At 41.1% G+C, this 18,807-nt stretch overlaps 1 long non-coding RNA gene across 1 annotated transcript; it reads left to right on the forward strand.

Moving 5' to 3' along the window:
• Positions 1-1,595: 1,595 nt before the first annotated feature.
• Positions 1,596-13,672, forward strand: LOC138744452 (uncharacterized). The gene is made up of 2 exons (XR_011345558.1): positions 1,596-1,946; positions 13,402-13,672. It is a non-coding gene; the product is annotated as an uncharacterized lncRNA (long non-coding RNA).
• Positions 13,673-18,807: the final 5,135 nt, after the last annotated feature.

Here is an 18,807-nt window from a genome sequence, read left to right on the forward strand (position 1 = left end):
CAAAAACAGAATTGTAGAAGCAGAAAATTACAGAGATACCAATAACAGATTACTCAATCCTTACACATATTATGGTGACAAAAATTTGCGGAGAAATCTGTTTCCATATGTCTTCACTGGTTTTGCATTGGGTGCTCAAAATGAACGACAGGAAAAGAAGTGAAAATTAATATTTAATGTAGTACATGGAGGAGCAATGTTGAACGAGTTTGTGACTCATCACTTGAGCAAGCTTTTGCTGTCTTGTCAAGAGATGAAGAGATACAATGAGAGAGCAGCTTCAAATATTGATGTTAATATTTTGCTCCTCTAAATTTCAGGCAGACATCTGTCTAGTTTCCTCCTTTCACTGCTTTGGTGGCAGCTGAACACATGCTGATACAACACTGGCTGTTTGTCATCTAAACAATTTATGCAGATCTTTGAAAGCAAGTTGGTGGCTACTGTTCAGTTGGACATCTGGTGTTAATATCATCAGATCCACCATTTAATGAAAGTACAAAAAAGATTTATTGCTACAAATAAGACAGTTGAGAAGATAAATTATTGGCTACTTATTGCCAGGCAGTATTTTCAGTACAATTTACTGCCATGCTGCTTGTTTACATACAATCAGAGGTATGCAGGTTGACATACGTCAATTAAAGAAAAATACTATTCCATTTAATATATTTTAAAATTGATCATCACACCCATTGAGTGCAGAGCAAACTTACTTGTTGACTTTTACTACAGCAAAATGCCTTTCATGAAGTTACAAGAGAAAGGTAGCAAGTTAAGTGCAGTTAATGTTTTGAACATAAATTTTCAAAATGGATTTGATAAAGAACTACTCTGTGAACTGGCTAGCAAAATTAAAGTCCATGCAACTAAAGGAGAATTAGGAAAAAGGATATGACAATTATTTTTTTCAGGTGGGTGGGATGAGCAATGTGGTGTTCGCCCCCCAGACTATGTGTTTTAGAAAAGCAACATTTCTGGGGCATTGGATTGACTGTATAGCTCATTATTTCAAAGTTAGCAGATGGAATGAAAATCAGAAAAGCACTAAAAATGGGGAGGAGAATCACAGATTCTAAGAAAACATAAAAAATGGCCAGGTAAAATGTAATGCAGAGATGCAAAGAAAGGCATCCTGGACAGAAAAGGAGAAGCCAGATAATGGAGATGTTGTAATTTTAAAGAGAGCATAGCATCACAGTTTTAAGTGGATGTGTACAAAATTTTTAAGGCAACATAAAAATGTACAAATCCATTCAAAACAATTTGTGCTTGGTTCAATAAATAGATGTGCAATACAAAAATGACAGAGTAACAATGAAACTATCATAAATCACCTGGTTAGACCTAAACTCAAATATGATATTCCATTCAATGATTAACAGAATCGCAAAATGGTTGTCACACGTGAGAAGGCCATTTGGCCCAATGAATCCAAATTGGCTGTACTTTAGATTTTTATTCAGCACCTATGGTAATACAGTCACCAGTGTGCATATTTGTATATATTTACATATGGCGATAGTGATTGGCTGAGAGCCGAAGCCACGCCTACTGGCAGGTCATAAAGGGCTGCTCCCAACCAGACCCAGATCAGTCTGGACTGGTCGACCTCGATGTACTACGCTCCAGTCTTTTGCGAATAAAAGCCTTGGTTTGAGTCAAGAAGTCTTTGAGTGATTCGACGCGCTACACCACTGAATACTGCAATTGAAAAATCATTCAGGGTTTGCTCAAACTAGAAGCCCTGGATGAAAAACAAAATCCAAACCTGCTGAGAGCCCGATCACAGGCATTTAAGCCCAGAGATGCAGAACACTACACAAGGAGCAGGTATAACCTGTGAAAAGCTAACTCCTGGGTGAAGTGGAGATTATGGAAGAAAATAGAACCAATAAAGGACACCTGACGGCTGTGACAGCGCCTCAATGACAAAACCAAATCTGGTAAAGTAGGAGTCAGTAAAGCTTCATGCCCAGATGAACTCAGTAGGCCTGTTCACACTGCAATCGAGCGATGACCCTACTTGGACCCAAGTGAAATTTCCAGAAGGCAGGACCTTCCGGGCCTTTCACATTGTGGTCCAAATTCCCTACAATTTGCTTTCCTGGCAATTTGGGGGAGGTCCCAGTCCTAGCGATGATGCATTACGCATGAGACTACTCTAACCAGAGCTCTCAGGATCTCGGAAGTGTTTCTCCCCAATGTTCACTCAAACTGGCCTTTCACTGATATGTGAACTGGATACAGGGTGTTTATTTCATTAACACATGTCTTTAAAGCATTTATTTACCCAGTTCTCCAATCGGCATTAAATAAGAATCAGATTTGGTGGTCCAAACATTTAATGGAACGCCCACCCCCACCCTTGGCCATTCATCGTCCCCCCATCCCCCAGATGTCAATCACCCCTGCCCCAGCCGTCTGTTTCTCCCTTGCCTGTCCCTGGCTGGCTGTCCCCTTCCACCCCCCCCAGCCTTCTGTCACCCCCCCCGCCCACTTTCGGGCCACTTCGGCACATTGCAACGGTGGCACAATGTGGGTATAATGGCTGACTTAATTAACTATAATCCCTCATGCAGCTGGCACCGCTCTGGGAAATGCAGCGCTGTTTCAGCTACATGCTGAAATTATAGGTGACGTGCCGCCACCTTATTGTCAGGATTTTTGTGGTATGATTCTTTATTTTAATTATCTATATGACGCACTGTACAAGAACTGACACTTTCCCTGCTCGGCCATTAGCCTTTTTACACCGCAGAGAGAGGGTGGTCTGGGAAAATTACCCGGGCTACGGACCTGGGTAATTTTCCTGGGCCAACATTTTCACACCACCGGTGCACGGGTTCCCAGAAAATTTCCCATGAGTCCCCATTTTACACGGTGGTGTGAAAAGGCCTAATGCCTTCTATTCCCAATTTGACCACCAGAACAAGGAACAGCCACCGTGCACCCCTGTGCCCCCTGATAATCCTCTACTGTCAGTATCCAAGGATGGTGTGCAGGCTGCCTTCAGAAGAATGAATCCAAGGAAAGCATCCAGTCCAGACAGAGTATCTGTCTAAGTACAACTCCTGAAGGGTTGGTACTCACTTGTTTCAACAGTTCTCAATTGTACCTGTGCCCAAGAAGAGTGTGGTAACCCATCTTAATGACTACTGACCAGTAGTGCTCACATCCATAGTTTTGAGAGGCTGGTATTGAAGCAAATCAGCTATCAGCTCCTGCCTAAGTGATGACATAGATCTATTCCAATTTGCCTAACACAGTAACAGGCAGATGCTATCTCACTGGCTCTACACAAAGTCCTGGAACACCTGGACAGCAAAAATGCATACATCAGGAAGCTCTTTATTGCATTTGTCCAAGAAACACATTTAACTGAATTGGAGCACAAGAAATTAAAGAGAGATTGGGTAGGACATGTAACAGCAGCATCGTATAATTCAAAAGCAAGAGGAGTGGCTATATTAATTAGCAAAAATGTGCCATTTAAAATAGAAGAGGAAATAATAGATCCAGCAGGGAGATATGTTATGATAAAATGTCAGATATATTCAGAGCTTTGGAATCTACTTAATATATATTCACCTAACGAAGAAGATCAAAAGTTTATGCAAGATATCTTGTTGAAGGTAGCTAATACGCAAGGGAACATACTAATAGGAGGGGATTTCAATCTGAATTTGGATCCAAATATGGATAAAACGGGGAAAAAAATTAACAGGAAGAACAAAGTAACCAAATTTATAATTAAATCAATGCAAGAAATGAAACTTGTGGACATATGGAGGAAACAAAACCCAAAAGAAAAGGAATACTCATACTACTCGACTAGACATAAAACATACTCAAGGATAGACCTATTCCTGTTATCAGCCCACATACAAGGGAGAGTTAGGAAAACGGAATATAAAGCTAGACTATTATCGGACCACTCACCCCTGTTATTGGCAATAGAGCTAGAAGACATCCCTCCAAGAATGTATAGATGGAGATTAAACCCCATGCTACTTAAAAGACAGGATTTTAGAGAATTTATTGAAAAACAATTAAAAATGTACTTTGAAGTAAATACGGAATCAGTGGAAGATAAGTTTATACTATGGGACGCAATGAAAGCATTCATTAGAGGGCAAATAATAAGTTATGCAACCAAGATGAAGAAGGACTATAATCAGGAAACAGAGCAGTTGGAAAGGGAAATAATAAACATAGAAAAAAAATTAGCAATAAAGGAAGATACAACCAAAAGAAGAGAATTGGCGGATAAAAAAATAAAATATGAAACATTACAAACATATAAGGTGGAGAAGAATATAATGAAGACAAAACAGAAATATTATGAACTAGGGGAAAAAACACACAAAATCCTAGCATGGCAGCTTAAGACAGAGCAAACTAAGAAAACGGTATTGGCAACAAGGAAAAAAGACAAACAAATTACATATAATCCAAAAGAAATTAAGGAAAACTTCAGAGAATTCTATGAACAATTATACCGAACCGAAAACGAAGGGAAAGAAGGGAAAATAGATGAATTTTTGACTAAAATTGAACTACCAAAACTACAAATAGAGGAACAAAATAAATTAACAGAACCATTTGGAACAGTAGAAATACAAGAGATAATAAAAAATTTACCAAATAATAAGACACCAGGAGAGGATGGACTCCCAATAGAATTCTACAAAACATTTAAAGACCTAATAATACCGCCCCTCCTGGATGTAATCAACCAGATTGATGAGACACAAAACTTACCAGATTCATGTAAAACAGCAATAATTACAGTGATACTAAAACAAGGGAAAGATCCACTCTCACCAGCGTCATATAGACCAATATCTTTGCTAAACACAGATTATAAGATAATAGCTAAACTATTAGCGAACAGATTAGCAGAACAGGTACCGAAAATGGTAAATTTAGACCAAACTGGATTTATCAAAAAAAGACGCACAACAGACAATATTTGTAAATTTATTAACTTAATTCATGCAGTAGAAGGAAATAAAGCACCGGCAGTAGCAGTTGCTTTAGACGCAGAGAAGGCCTTCGACAGAGTAGAATGGAATTACTTGTTCAAAGTATTGCAAAAATTCAGTTTACCGGAGAAGTATATTAATTGGATTAAAGCATTATATAAGGGACCGTTAGCGAAAGTGACAGTAAATGGACATGTATCAAAGCAATTTAACTTAAGCAGGTCAACGCGGCAGGGATGCCCACTATCACCATTATTGTTTGCGCTAGCTATAGAACCACTAGCAGAATCGATAAGAAGAGATAATAATATAAAAGGAATAAAAATAAAAGACAGGGAATATAAACTCAGTCTGTTTGCGGATGATGTGATAGTGTACTTAACAGAACCAGAACTATCAATAAAAGAACTATATAAGAAATTGAAGGAATATGGAGAAGTGTCGGGATACAAGATAAACGTAAATAAAAGTGAAGCAATGCCTATGAATAACGCGGATTTCTCAAAATTTAAGGAGGAATCCCCATTCAGATGGCAAACGCAGGCAATAAGATACCTAGGTGTGCAAATAAACAAAAATCTAGGCCAATTATATAAACTCAATTACAATCCACTAATGAAAAAACTACAGGACGATTTAGAGCATTGGAAAGAGCTACCACTAACACTGATAGGAAGGATAAACTGTATTAAAATGAACATTTTTCCAAGGATACTATACTTATTTCAGGCATTGCCAATACAACTGACAGAAAAATTCTTCAAAGAGTTAAAGAAAATAATAAGGAGATTTTTATGGAGAGGGGGGAAACCGAGGATAGCACTAGACAAATTAACAGAATGGTATAAACAAGGAGGCTTACAATTGCCAAACTTCAAAAATTATTATAGAGCCGCACAATTAAGGTACCTATCAGATTTTTATCAAACAAGGGAAAAACCAGACTGGACGAGACTAGAATTAGATAAAATAGGGGAAAAGATACCTGAACACATATTATATAAATGGGACGAAAAATTGGTACAACATAGAACTTCTCCAGTATTACACCATCTCCTTAATATATGGAAGAAGATACATGTAGAAAGAAATAAAATAAATTACCAAATACCAAAACTAATATTGACGCAAAATAAGCTACTCCCTTTTACAATAGACAACCTTGCCTTTAGAAAATGGGAAAAAAAAGGGATTAAAAGAATAGAAAATTGTTTTTCAGGAAGTAGATTCTTATCCTTTGAACAAATGAGAGATAAGTACAATATAACGGGAGATACAGCGCTGGCATATTACCAACTGAGATCCTACTTGAAAGATAAATTAGGAAGCAACTTGAGTTTACCAGAGGGAAGTAACCTTGAATATGTGATTACAGATACAATGTTAATCAAAAGATTTATAAAAAATATGTATATTAAACTGCAAGAAAAGGAAAATGAGGAAACAAATGGTAAAACTAAACAAAAATGGGAACAAGATTTAAATATAAAGATAAAAAAGGAAACATGGGAGAAGTTATGCTCTGGAACGATGAGAAATACAATAAATACGAGGCTGCGTATGATACAATATAATTGGTTACACAGACTATACATTACACCGCAAAAGTTAAATAAATGGGACCCAACAGTATCTGATAGATGTTTTCGATGTAAAAAAGAAAGGGGAACAACAATTCATGCAATCTGGACATGTGAGAGAGTAGAAAAATTTTGGGATGATCTCAATCAGATATTAAATAAAATAACAGAAAACAATATACCAAAGAATCCAGAGATCTTTCTCCTAAGTAACATAAAAAATAAAGAATTTGGAATTGACTTGGAGGATGCACAAAAAAGATTTGTTAAGATAGCCCTAGCTGTAGCAAAAAAATGTATTATGTCAACCTGGAAATTGGAAGATAATTTGAAAATACAACAATGGTATATAGAAATGAATAAATGTATTCCATTAGAAAAAATAACATATAGTTTAAGAAATAATATTGAAATATTCGAACAAGTATGGGAGCCTTACATTAAATACAATAGCGAAAACCTACCGGGAACAAACATTACCTAAGTTGATGGAAGGAGAAGAGAAGAAAAAAATGGACTCAGTAGAATTTCTGGTGTATTTTTGTTGAATGACAACATTGTCTAACTGAATTAATGCAACCTAGATTGTATAACTAAAATGGATGAGAGGGGGGAGGGATGGGGGGGTGGCTTGGGAGGAGGGAGGGGGGAGGGAGAAAAAGTCACTGTAAATGTGTGGAAAAGAAAAAGTGTATATCATGGCTATTGTGATTTATGGTGTGAAAAAAAAAAAAAAAAAAAAAAAAAAAAAAAAAAAAAAAAAAAAAAAAAAGGAAGCTCTTTATTGACTACAGTTCAGCATTCAATACCATCATCCCCTCAAAACTTACCAGCAAACTCCAAGACCTGGGGCTCAATACCCCATTGTGTAATTGGATCCTGGATTTCCTCACCTCCAGAACCCAATTAGTGAGGATTGGTAAGAATATCTCCTTTACAATTTCCATCAGTACTGGAGTACCACAGGGTTGTGTTCTTAGCCCCCTGCTCTACTCATTTTACAGCTATGCATGTGTAGCTCAAGACGACATTAATAACATCTACAAACTTGCTGACTATACCACAGTAGCAGCTGGTATAAAAAGGGTTGATGCGTTAGCATGCAGGAGGGAGATTGAAAACTTGACTGAATGGTGCACGAACAATCTCACCTTCAATTTTACCAAAACCAAGGAGCTAATTTGTGCACTTCAGGTGAGAAAAGCCAGAGGTTTACAATCCAGTGATCATTGGGGGACAGGGTGAGTAAATTTAAATTCCTAGGAGTCACTAATTCAGAGGATCTTTCCTGTACCCAACACACAAAAGTAATCATGAAGAAAGGACGTCAGTCCCTCTACTTTCTCGGGAGTTTGCGGAAGTTTGGTATGACATTGGAAACCTTGGCAAACTTCTACAAATGTGTAGTAGAAAGCGTGCTGATCAGATGCATCATGGCCTGGAATGGGGCACCAACACGTCAGAGCAGAAGGCCTGCAAAAGGTACTGGAAACGACCCAGAAAATCACAGGGAAAACTCACCACACCATCGAGAAAATCTACATGGAGAGCAGCAGCAATCATCAAAGACCCACACTACCTAGGCCGTGGACTCTTTTCGCTGCTGCCATCAGGAAAGAGGTATGTGTATCACAAGACTCGTACCACTAGGTTCAGGATCTGTTGCTATCCCTCCACTATGAGACTCCTAAACAAATATAGTATTGTTCAAAAGCCTGCAATTTATCAAAAATATACCAGTTCTCAGGGATTTTAGTTATGTTGAGAAACATCAAGCTATCTGATCACTTAACATTCTTGAGTTGACAAACAAATGAAGCATGGGAGGTGGAGAGACAGATAGAAAGTTAAAGCAGTGGGAAGTGGGGTGGAGAAAGATAAGTTCGAGAGAGAGAGAGGGAGGAAGAGAGAGAACGAGAGAGAATGAAATAATGAAATAGTAAAGCAGAGATGGAGACAGTTGAATCAGATGGAGCTATCCAGACAAGCACATGATTTATTGAGGCATGGAAGGTGATAAGGCTATGAATCAAAGGGTCCTATTTTCTCTGTGATTCTATGACTCCATGAAGTTAATACAAGCAGAGTGATCAATTTCAGAGCAGTCCCTTATTTACATCTATATCACATCATAATCCAGATAGGTGGCAAGAGAGTGCATAATATAAATTAATTCCTACATTCTATTTGGAAGTGAGGTATTGCAGTAAGGAAGGTTGAGAATATGTTGGGGTGAAGGCATAGTCTTGCTTGGCACTAGTCAGCATTAAAATTGAATCTGTAGTAAATCTATTCAGTAAGATGAGGCTTGCATGTAGAAGACATAGAATGATATTGACCTTCAGACAACATATTTAAGATGGAATCTCCATACTTCTTCTCAGCTAATGCATTCAAAGACCTTTGAGAATGAAAAAAGTCACTCAAGTAGACTGGAGTCACACAGAAGGCTGCAGATGTTGGAACCTGAAGCCAAACATGATCTGTTGGAGGGACTTTATGCCATTCCGTGCACACTTGAAGAACAGAAGGATGACGAGAGTGAAGTTAGGGCTGCTTAAGGACAAAGGAGGGAACACATGGCCAAGGAGGGAGAGGAGGTTCCAAATGAATACTTTGCTTCAGGGTTCACCAGAGATAAAGACCTTGGTCAATGGACAGTATAGAGCTGGACTATGTGCTGGATCATGTTGAGATTGAGAAAGAGAAAGTACTGGATCTTCTTAAAAACATTCAGATTGATAAGTCTCCAGGACTGGATGAGATATACCCAAGGATACTACAGGAAGCAGGGGAAGAGATTGCTGTGTATTGGCAATTTTTTTTCTTCTTTCTCCTTGGCCACAGGGAAGGTTGTGGAGGAGTTAAGAATTGCAAATGCAGCATCTTTATTTAAAAAAAGATAAAATGGAGAATCCTGTGAATTATGGAACAGTAGGCATTTTCACACTGTAGTGTAAAATGAAGATGCTTGGGAAATTTTCCCGGAAACCCTCCCGTGAATCTGTGGTGTGGAAAGGTCAGCCAGGGAATTTTAAATGGGTCCACGGCCCTGGGGAATTTTCCCAGACCTCCCTCTCCCTGTGATGTTAAGAGCCAATAGCCAAGCAGGGGAAACCTTGTGACATCAGTGCTTGTGTGCTGTGACTCATAGGTGATTAAAATTAAAAGGTACATACCTCCTGAAACAGCAAGATGCTTTGGCACGTCATGACGGCAGAACAATGTGTGATGAATGGCCATCCTCGTTAACCATGATCCTTCGTGGAGCTGGGTTTCTCAGAGAAGTTGACCATTCATCGCACATTGTACCACCGTTGCGATATGCCAAAGCGCAGTGGGGGGGAGGGGATGCGGGGCTGGCAGCCAGTGGAGGTGGGGGAAGGGAGCTAGCAGACGAGTGACCGATGGACAGACAGGGAGTGAACTTACTCTTACTCCTGTGAGTGCGTAACGCGCCGTTGGTTGGGGGAGATATCGCCTTAAATTCCCAAATAGGCCTGGGAGGTCCTAAATTCCTGAGAATTTCACCAGGTCCAAGTAGGGTCACTGCTCGCCTAGGGTGTTAAAGTGGCTACTGAGTCTTACATCTGTGAGGCCAAATTATTGGAGAGAACATTCAGGTACAGGATTCAAGAGCATTTAGAGAAATTCAGTCTTCTCTGTGATAGTTAGCATTGCTTTGTGAAGGCCAGTCATGCTTCATTAGCCTGAGTCTATGAGAAAGTGACAAAGGAAATTGACCAAGGTAGGGCAGTTATTTTGGTATATAAAGATTTTAGTAAGGCATTTGACAAGGTTTCCCATGGTAGACTCATTCAGAAAGTTATGAGGCATGGGATCCATGGAACCTTGGCTGTATGGATTAATAATTGGCTTGCCTGTAGAAAGTCGAGAATAGTAGTAGATGGAACTTCATCTGTCTGGAAGCCAAAGACTAGTAGAGATCTGTAGGGATCTGTTCTAGGACCCCCTGATCCTTGTGATTTTTATAAATGACCTGGATGGAGAGGTGGTCAGTAAGTTTGCAAATGACACAAAAGTTAGAGGCATTAGGGGTCGAGTAGAAGGTTGTCACAATTTACAACAGGATTTTGACAGGGTGTGGAGCAATGGAAGATGGAGTACAATCTGGGAAAGCATGGCGTGATGGATTTTGGAAGGTCGAATTTGAAGCTGGAGTTCATGGTTAATGGCAGGATTCGTAAGAGGGTGGAGGAACAGTGGGACCTAGGGGTCCAAATCCATAGATCTCTCAAGGTTGCTGCGTGGGTTAATAGGGTATTTAAGAAGGATAACTTTCATTATTCAGGGATGGAGTTCAAAAGCAATGAGGTAATGTTGCAACTCCCAAAAACTCTAGTTAGATCATACTTGGAACATTCTGGTCAGCTCATTTCAGGAAGGATGTGGAAGCTTTGGAGAAGGTACAGAAGAGGATTAACAGGATGACACCTGGATTGGAGAGCACGTCTTATGTTAACAGAGCTACACTTATTTCTTTAGAGAAAAGCAGGACAATAGGCTTAATAGAGGTCAACAAGACTATAAAATGCAATAGCTAGGGTGAACAGCCAGCTCCTTTTTCTCGGGGCAACGGTAGAAAATACCAGAGGATATCTGCATAAAGAGAGAGGAGGAAAATTTAGGGCAGATATCAGGGGTATTGACACAGAGAGTAGAGGGGACCTGGAATGCATTGCCATGGGTTGTGGGTAGAGGCTGGTAAAATGAGGGCATTTAAAGGACTCTTAGACTGGATTCAAGAAAAATAGAGGGTTGTGGATGTGAGGTAAGAAAGGTTTAGATTGTTTAAAAAGCTGATGTCATGGGCTGAATGGCCTCTACTATGCTGTAATATTCTATGTTCTATGAACTCAGCGAGTCAAGCAGAACCAGTGGGAGAGAAAAGAATGGTTGACGTTTTGAGCCAAACCCCTTTATTGAATAAAGATAAAGGTTCCATTATTGTCACATAATACTACATTTAGAATGTAACATACATGAAATTCTTTAACTTTTGTCCACCGTAAGGCAGACAGAGAGTCTCCACTTTGTGCAGCGACCCTCACAGCACCTGGTGTTCCTAAGTTGTCTCCCCTCCAGGCCTGACCCTGCTTAGCTTCTGAGATCAGACACTCAGACAATCCCAGGCGTATTCAGGCTATTAGGTGCTGCAGGAGTCACAACTCAAATTGTCGAATCTTCTTTTTCCTCACTGATACTGCTTCACCCACTGAATTCCTCTAGTACACACATGTCAAACTCTGGCCCGTGGGCCAAATTTGGCCCGCGATATAATTATATTTGGCCCGCAAGATCATTTCAAAAATGTATTAGTGGTGGCCCGCTGGCCACTGCGCCAGTATAGCGCATGCACAGTAATACAATAAATCCCAGAATGCATTGGCATCAGCCCGCTAATTGCCCCCACCTCCTCTGTTTACGTTGCAGGGTCTCACCGTGGACTCTGGTTTTGGGGCCTGGCCGGTGTCATGGGAAGCCAAGGGCGCTTCCCAGCGCCCGGAACCGGAGGCCTCGGGCTTGACCTCGCCAGGACCGTTGCCCACTCCCCCTGCCTGCCGCAGGCCGACCCGCGACTCACGGTGATGGGGCCGCTGATCCCCCGAGATGCCGCCCTGCAGCAAGAGCCGATGCCCCCGCACTGTCGTGTCCCCCCACCCGCCCCCCCCACCGCAGCGCGGCCTGGCCGGTGTCAGGGGAAGCCAAGGCCGCTTCCCAGCGCCCGGAACCAGAGGCCTCGGGCCTGACCTCGCCAGGACCATTGCCCACTCCTCCTCCCTGCCGTAGGCCGACCCGTGACTCACGGTGGCGGGGCCGCTGATCCGCCGAGATGCCGCCCTGCAGCAAGAGCCGATGCCCCCGCACTGTCGTTGTCCAACCCGATCGCCCGCAAACTCCCGCCCTCCCGCACACAGGCCTGAGTAAGTATTATGAACTTTAATCTCAGGATAAAACGATCTTCCAATAGTTTCATGTCACAGTCATAAATATATTCATGGTTAAAAATGGTCCTGCACCTGGATACAAGCTCATTAGGCATAAAACTTGAAAAGTATGTCAATCAAAGGATATCTGTACCAATGGAAAAAGGGCATGGCAAATAACCCTGCTAGAGTTCATGCCCACAATCAGTCACCCATTTGATTGTTTCAGGAATCATGTTATTCTCCCACATTCTCAATAGCCCTCAGATTTTACTATTCGACAGCACACTAGCAACATTTGACAAATCCTCTATAGAGAAATATTATTTATTGAATATTTTATTTCTCATTTGTTAATGCTTCTGGAAAGAGTTTATCCAAAACTATTATTAAACGTTTATTTTAATAAGAAAAAGTTTAACATTACATATGTTGAAAGAAGAGAAAACATGCAGATGTTGTTGAAAAATTTCAATAAATATTTAGTTCAGCCCTCGACTTAGTCCAAGTTTTTAATTTTGGCCCTCCGTGAATTTGAGTTTGACACCCCTGCTCTAGTAGATCTGGTATGTAAGGGTGTTATTTGCTATATTTATTTCTAAACAGTGAAGATTATATCCTCTCAACTTATTGATGGCTAGGATCTGCAATGTGACTCTGAGAACAGGTTTCCCTTAATATAGAGTTGAAGATGGGGGGGGGGGGGGTGGAATGCAGGTTGAGCAAGATCCCTGAGATGACTTCCTACGAATATATAGAAAGTAAGAGCATAAATGGACCATTCAACCCTTCAAGCCTGCTCCAGCCTTCAATATGTTCATGGTTGATGATGTATCGACACCCCTATGCAACTGGATCCTAAACTTTTTTTCCTACAAATCACAGTCAGTGAAGAATGGCGGCAACACCTCCTCCATGATCATCCTTATCGGCTTTGCACCACAAGGCTGCCAACTCAACCCCCCTTCTATACGCTCACAACTGTGTGGCCAAATACAGCTCTAACTCCATTTACACCCTTGGTGCCAGCTGGGTCTCAAACAATGACAAGGTGGAGTACCAGAAGGAAATAAAGGGCCTGGTGTCAGGGTGTCAGAACAACAACCTCTCCCTCAATGTCAGCAAAATAAAGGATCTACTCATTGATGTTAAAAAACAGGGGTCAAACTGTAATGATAGTGATCATGTTTGGATTGCTACTAGCAATGTCTTAAGGATCATAGTTCCTGTTTGATTATACTTGGCTGCCAGCAAGGGGCTCACACAGATGGGGAAACTGCTGCATGAGACATCTGTAATGGAGGCTTGCAAGCCTCATGGTGGAAGCTTACAACAACTTTAAAGAACCTTCTCCTTCATTCATGTGTTGTCTAAGAACTCAGACATACAAATACAATGTTGAAACACAGATCACTCTCTGTAGCAATGGTATTGAGGTGGAGATAATGATCTTCAAGTTCCCAGGTTAAATATCACAATAACCTGTCCTGGTCCAACTATGTTTGCACCATGACTCAAGAAAGCACATATAAGGTTCTATTTCCTCTGTAGCCCTCAAGAAATCTGAAATGTCTAATATCAAGAATTCTACTTCCTCTGAAGTCCTCAGGAAATCTGGCACGTTCCCAATTTCTCTTACTGATTTATATGGATGCACTATCAAAAATATCCTGTCCAGAAGCATTTTAGCTTGGCATGGGAACTGCTTGCCCAAAACTGCAAGAAACTGCAGAGAGTTGTGAGCATAAATCAGGTGTTCATGCAACCCAAACTCCCCTTTATCTACTCTATTCATACCTCCAGCTGCCTCGAAAAAGCTGTCAATAAACTAAAGGACCCATCCCACCCCAGTCGCACTCTTAATCTTTTATCAGACTGAAATCACAAATTCAGATTCAAGGACAGTTACTTTCCAACTGTTATTCATCTCCTGAATTGACTTCCCATTCATAAAAGATGATAGCACTGGCAAATTGCACTTTTCTCTCTATCCTGTTAACCATTTTCCATTTTTTGACTTATTGTATGTATACCCGATACCTTGTTCTTTGGTTCAATTATTGTACTACCTTATGTATTTAAATATGGGTTGACTTACCTGGATAGCATGCAAAACAACTTTTTACTGTACGTTGGAATATATGTGACAATAAACAATTCAATTCAATGAACAACAGAAAGTGTGGGGAGCCCTCTGTAAATATTTCAATGAGACTTGTCTCCTTAAGATGGCTCCAATGAATTGTTCAACCAAACAACATGGGATTTTTGCTTATATGGTCACTATAACATCATTTAAAGCATGGAAGTAATTATGTGTTAAGGATGTTAAGTCACAATTTTTTTTGAACAGGAAGCCAAAGCAGAATATGTTTCCACAAGAAATGAAGGTTAGCTGGATAAATTTTTGGCACAATAAGATTGTCCCATTGGAAGAGTTCTAGTAGAATTGGTCTGTTCCCTGGGGCTTTGCAGAATACTTCCCCTGACATAATGCCTGCTGCTCAAAAGTTTGGCAACCCTTGTTTTTTTATAATATGGCTTGAATCAGAATAGTCAGAGAATATCAAATACCAGGGGACATCTGTACAAGGTGAAGGGAGGAAGGTTTAGGGGGGACATCAGGGGAGAGTATTTTTTACACAGAGAGTAGTGGGTGCCTCGAATGCATTTTTAGGGGTGGTGGTGGAGGCTGGTACAGTAGTCCTCCCTTATCCACAGGGGATATGTTCCCAGATTCCCAGTGGAGGCCTGAAACCACAGATAGTACCGAACCCTATGTAAACTGTTACATACATGAGAGCAGCAATAAAAATTAGCCCAGACGGTGTTATATTTAAAATAATATTTTTAATTATTAATCAACAATTATATAACACCAACTCTAATTTAAATAACTTATCTAAACTTAACTAAATTTATATACAATTATCTAACTTAAACTCTAACTATGTGTGAATATATTGGTGTGTGTGGAATATCCCAAGCCACTACAGCTCAGGGCTCAATTCTCGGAAGGCAGCTCAAAGTTCAGTTTCAGAGATTCAGTCATGACACGTGGGTTTGAAATTGATGCCACGTGCAGGCTTTAAGATGATTGATGCACACAGGCCATAGAATGATGAGACATGCAGGCCTTAAGTGGATGCAACATAGAGGCTTTGAATGGGTCTGACACACAGGCTTTAAGATAGTTGAGACACTCAGGCCTTAGATGAAGTTAAAAGTTCATGAAGTGGGTGAAATAGACTGGGGCTGACAGAATGTTGATTAACTAACAAAACGCATGTGGAGTTGCTTCAACTAAGTGTTCTTTTTAGTCAAGCGCCAACTGAAGTTCCCCTCTTCTTTGGCATAGGGGACATGGAGCAGAGCTTGTAGAACTCTTTTCATGGGTCAGTCAAAATGGTCTTCTCATCCCTCTATAACCAAAAGGAGGAAATCTGACACAATGAGGCTGAGTGGATTTCTCATTCCCACAAAGGAGGTTGAAGAGCTGTTTACTCTTGTGCTGTCTTCTTAAAATGGCACAGTAAGCTGGTCACATGGTTTCTGCTCCTGGCTTCTCTAGGGCTTCTGTGTGACTCTGCAAATGTATCCAGTAAAAGGAACATAATGTTCCAAGCTGCTGCTAGTTAGACAGTCACTTCAAATCCTTCTCCATTAACAATGGCGTGAAGCAAGGCTGCATTCTCGCACCAACCCTCTTTTCAATCTTCTTCAGCATGATGCTGAACCAAGCCATGAAAGACCTCAACAATGAAGACGCTGTTTACATCCGGTACCGCACGGATGGCAGTCTCTTCAATCTGAGGCGCCTGCAAGCTCACACCAAGACACAAGAGCAACTTGTCCGTGAACTACTCTTTGCAGACGATGCTGCTTTAGTTGCCCATTCAGAGCCAGCTCTTCAGCGCTTGACGTCCTGTTTTGCGGAAACTGCCAAAATGTTTGGCCTGGAAGTCAGCCTGAAGAAAACTGAGGTCCTCCATCAGCCAGCTCCCCACCATGACTACCAGACCCCCACATCTCCATCGGGCACACAAAACTCAAAACGGTCAACCAGTTTACCTATCTCGGCTGCACCATTTCTTCAGATGCAAGGATCGACAACGAGATAGACAACAGACTCGCCAAGGCAAATAGCGCCTTTGGAAGACTACACAAAAGAGTCTGGAAAAACAACCAACTGAAAAACCTCACAAAGATAAGCGTATACAGAGCATTGTCATACCCACACTCCTGTTCGGCTCCGAATCATGGGTCCTCTACCGGCATCACCTACGGCTCCTAGAACGCTTCCACCAGCGTTGTCTCCGCTCCATCCTCAACATTCATTGGAGCGACTTCATCCCTAACATCGAAGTACTCGAGATGGCAGAGGTCGACAGCATCGAATCCACACTGCTGAAGATCCAACTGCGCTGGGTAGATCACGTCTCCAGAATGGAGGACCATCGCCTTCCCAAGATCGTGTTATATGGCGAGCTCTCCACTGGCCACCGTGACAGAGGTGCACCAAAGAAGAGGTACAAGGACTGCCTAAAGAAATCTCTTGGTGCCTGCCACATTGACCACCGCCAGTGGGCTGATATCACTTCAAACCGTACATCTTGGCGCCTCACAGTTCGGCGGGCAGCAACCTCCTTTGAAGAAGACCGCAGAGCCCACCTCACTGACAAAAGACAAAGGAGGAAAAACCCAACACCCAACCCCAACCAACCAATTTTCCCCTGCAACCGCTGCAACCATGTCTGCCTGTCCCGCATCGGACTTGTCAGCCACAAACGAGCCTGCAGCTGACATGGTCATTTACCCCCTCCATAAATTTTCGTCCGTGAAGCCAAGCCAAAAAGATCAAATTCTGCAGTTTGTTAAATCTGTCCTCTTAAAGAGACAGTCTCACTCAAATAAAATGAACTGAAAAATGGGAGAACATCATAATACTATGGTTTGTCCTATACAGACACACCTACGAAAAAGTTTAATTTATAATTAGTCAGAATAAGAGATTAATAACAAGAACTAATAATAAAATAGAACAATTATAATGATATTTTTAAAAAGGGTTGCTTGAACACAAGCACTCTGATACCACGACAGTCGATCTGAAATCGATCTGTATTGTATTGTGAGACTGCAGGTAACTGAAACTGTGGAACACAAAACCACAGATAAATGTGGACAACTGTATAATAGGGACATTTCAAACACTCTTAGACAGACCCATGGATGCAAGAAGAATAGTGAGGTAAGGAAGGTTTAGATTGTTGAGCAGGTTTAAAAAATCTAGGTCAGCATAACATTGTGGGCCAAATGACCTGTATTGTGCTGTAATGTACTATGTTCTAACTGGAGAATGTTTGAATGATCTCAGGGCTGTGAGCTGAGTCTGCTCCTGTTCACGCTACTGACCCACGACTGCAACGCCAGATCCAGCTTCAACAGAGCCATCAAGTTTGCAGATGACATAACAATGGTTATGATGCGAGAATAACAACCTGAGTCTCAATGTGGATAAGACAAAGGAGATGATTGTGGATTTCAGGAGGATTAGGGATGACCAACCTCCACTACCCACCAGTAACTCTGCAGTGGAGAGAGCTCCAAATTCCTTGGTGTCTACTTAAGTAGTGATCTATCCTGGACTCAAAACATCTCCTCACTTGTCAGGAAGGTGCAACAGTGACTGCACTCCCTGAAAACACTGAGGTGTGCAAGGCTAACAGCCACCATCCTGTTGATTATCCACATGAGATCTATCTTTAGTGTCCTGGCTGACTGCATCACAGCTATTGTAGAGCATTGAATCGGAAGTCAATCCACAGGACCATAAGAACAGCAGAGAGGATCACTGAGGTCTCCTTTCCCCACCCCATCGACATGATCTACTTGGATCATTGTTTGAAGAGGGCTTGCAAAATCATTAAAGACCCCCACCACCCCGCACACAGCATCTTCCAGCCTCTCCCCTTGAGAAAGAGATACAGAAGTATGAGCGTCAAAACCATCAGACTGAGAAACAGCTTCTTCCCACAGGCAGTGAGACTGATGAATTCCTTATGCTGCTCATACAATTCCTTTGAGAATCTACTATTATTTAAGAATATTTATTTCTTTTTATATATGTACTGCATATAAATCGCTTGTAAATATGTGTGCTCTGTCTATATATGTACTTGCATGTTTTTACACCGAGGAGCGAAGAACGACGTTTCGTCCAGTTGTACTTTACAATTGTACAATAATAATAAGCTTGAACTTGAACTGAATTATTCATGTTGTATAGGA

The sequence above is a fragment of the Narcine bancroftii genome, chromosome 1 (genome assembly GCF_036971445.1).
Source record: "Narcine bancroftii isolate sNarBan1 chromosome 1, sNarBan1.hap1, whole genome shotgun sequence".
Lineage (NCBI taxonomy): Eukaryota > Metazoa > Chordata > Chondrichthyes > Torpediniformes > Narcinidae > Narcine > Narcine bancroftii.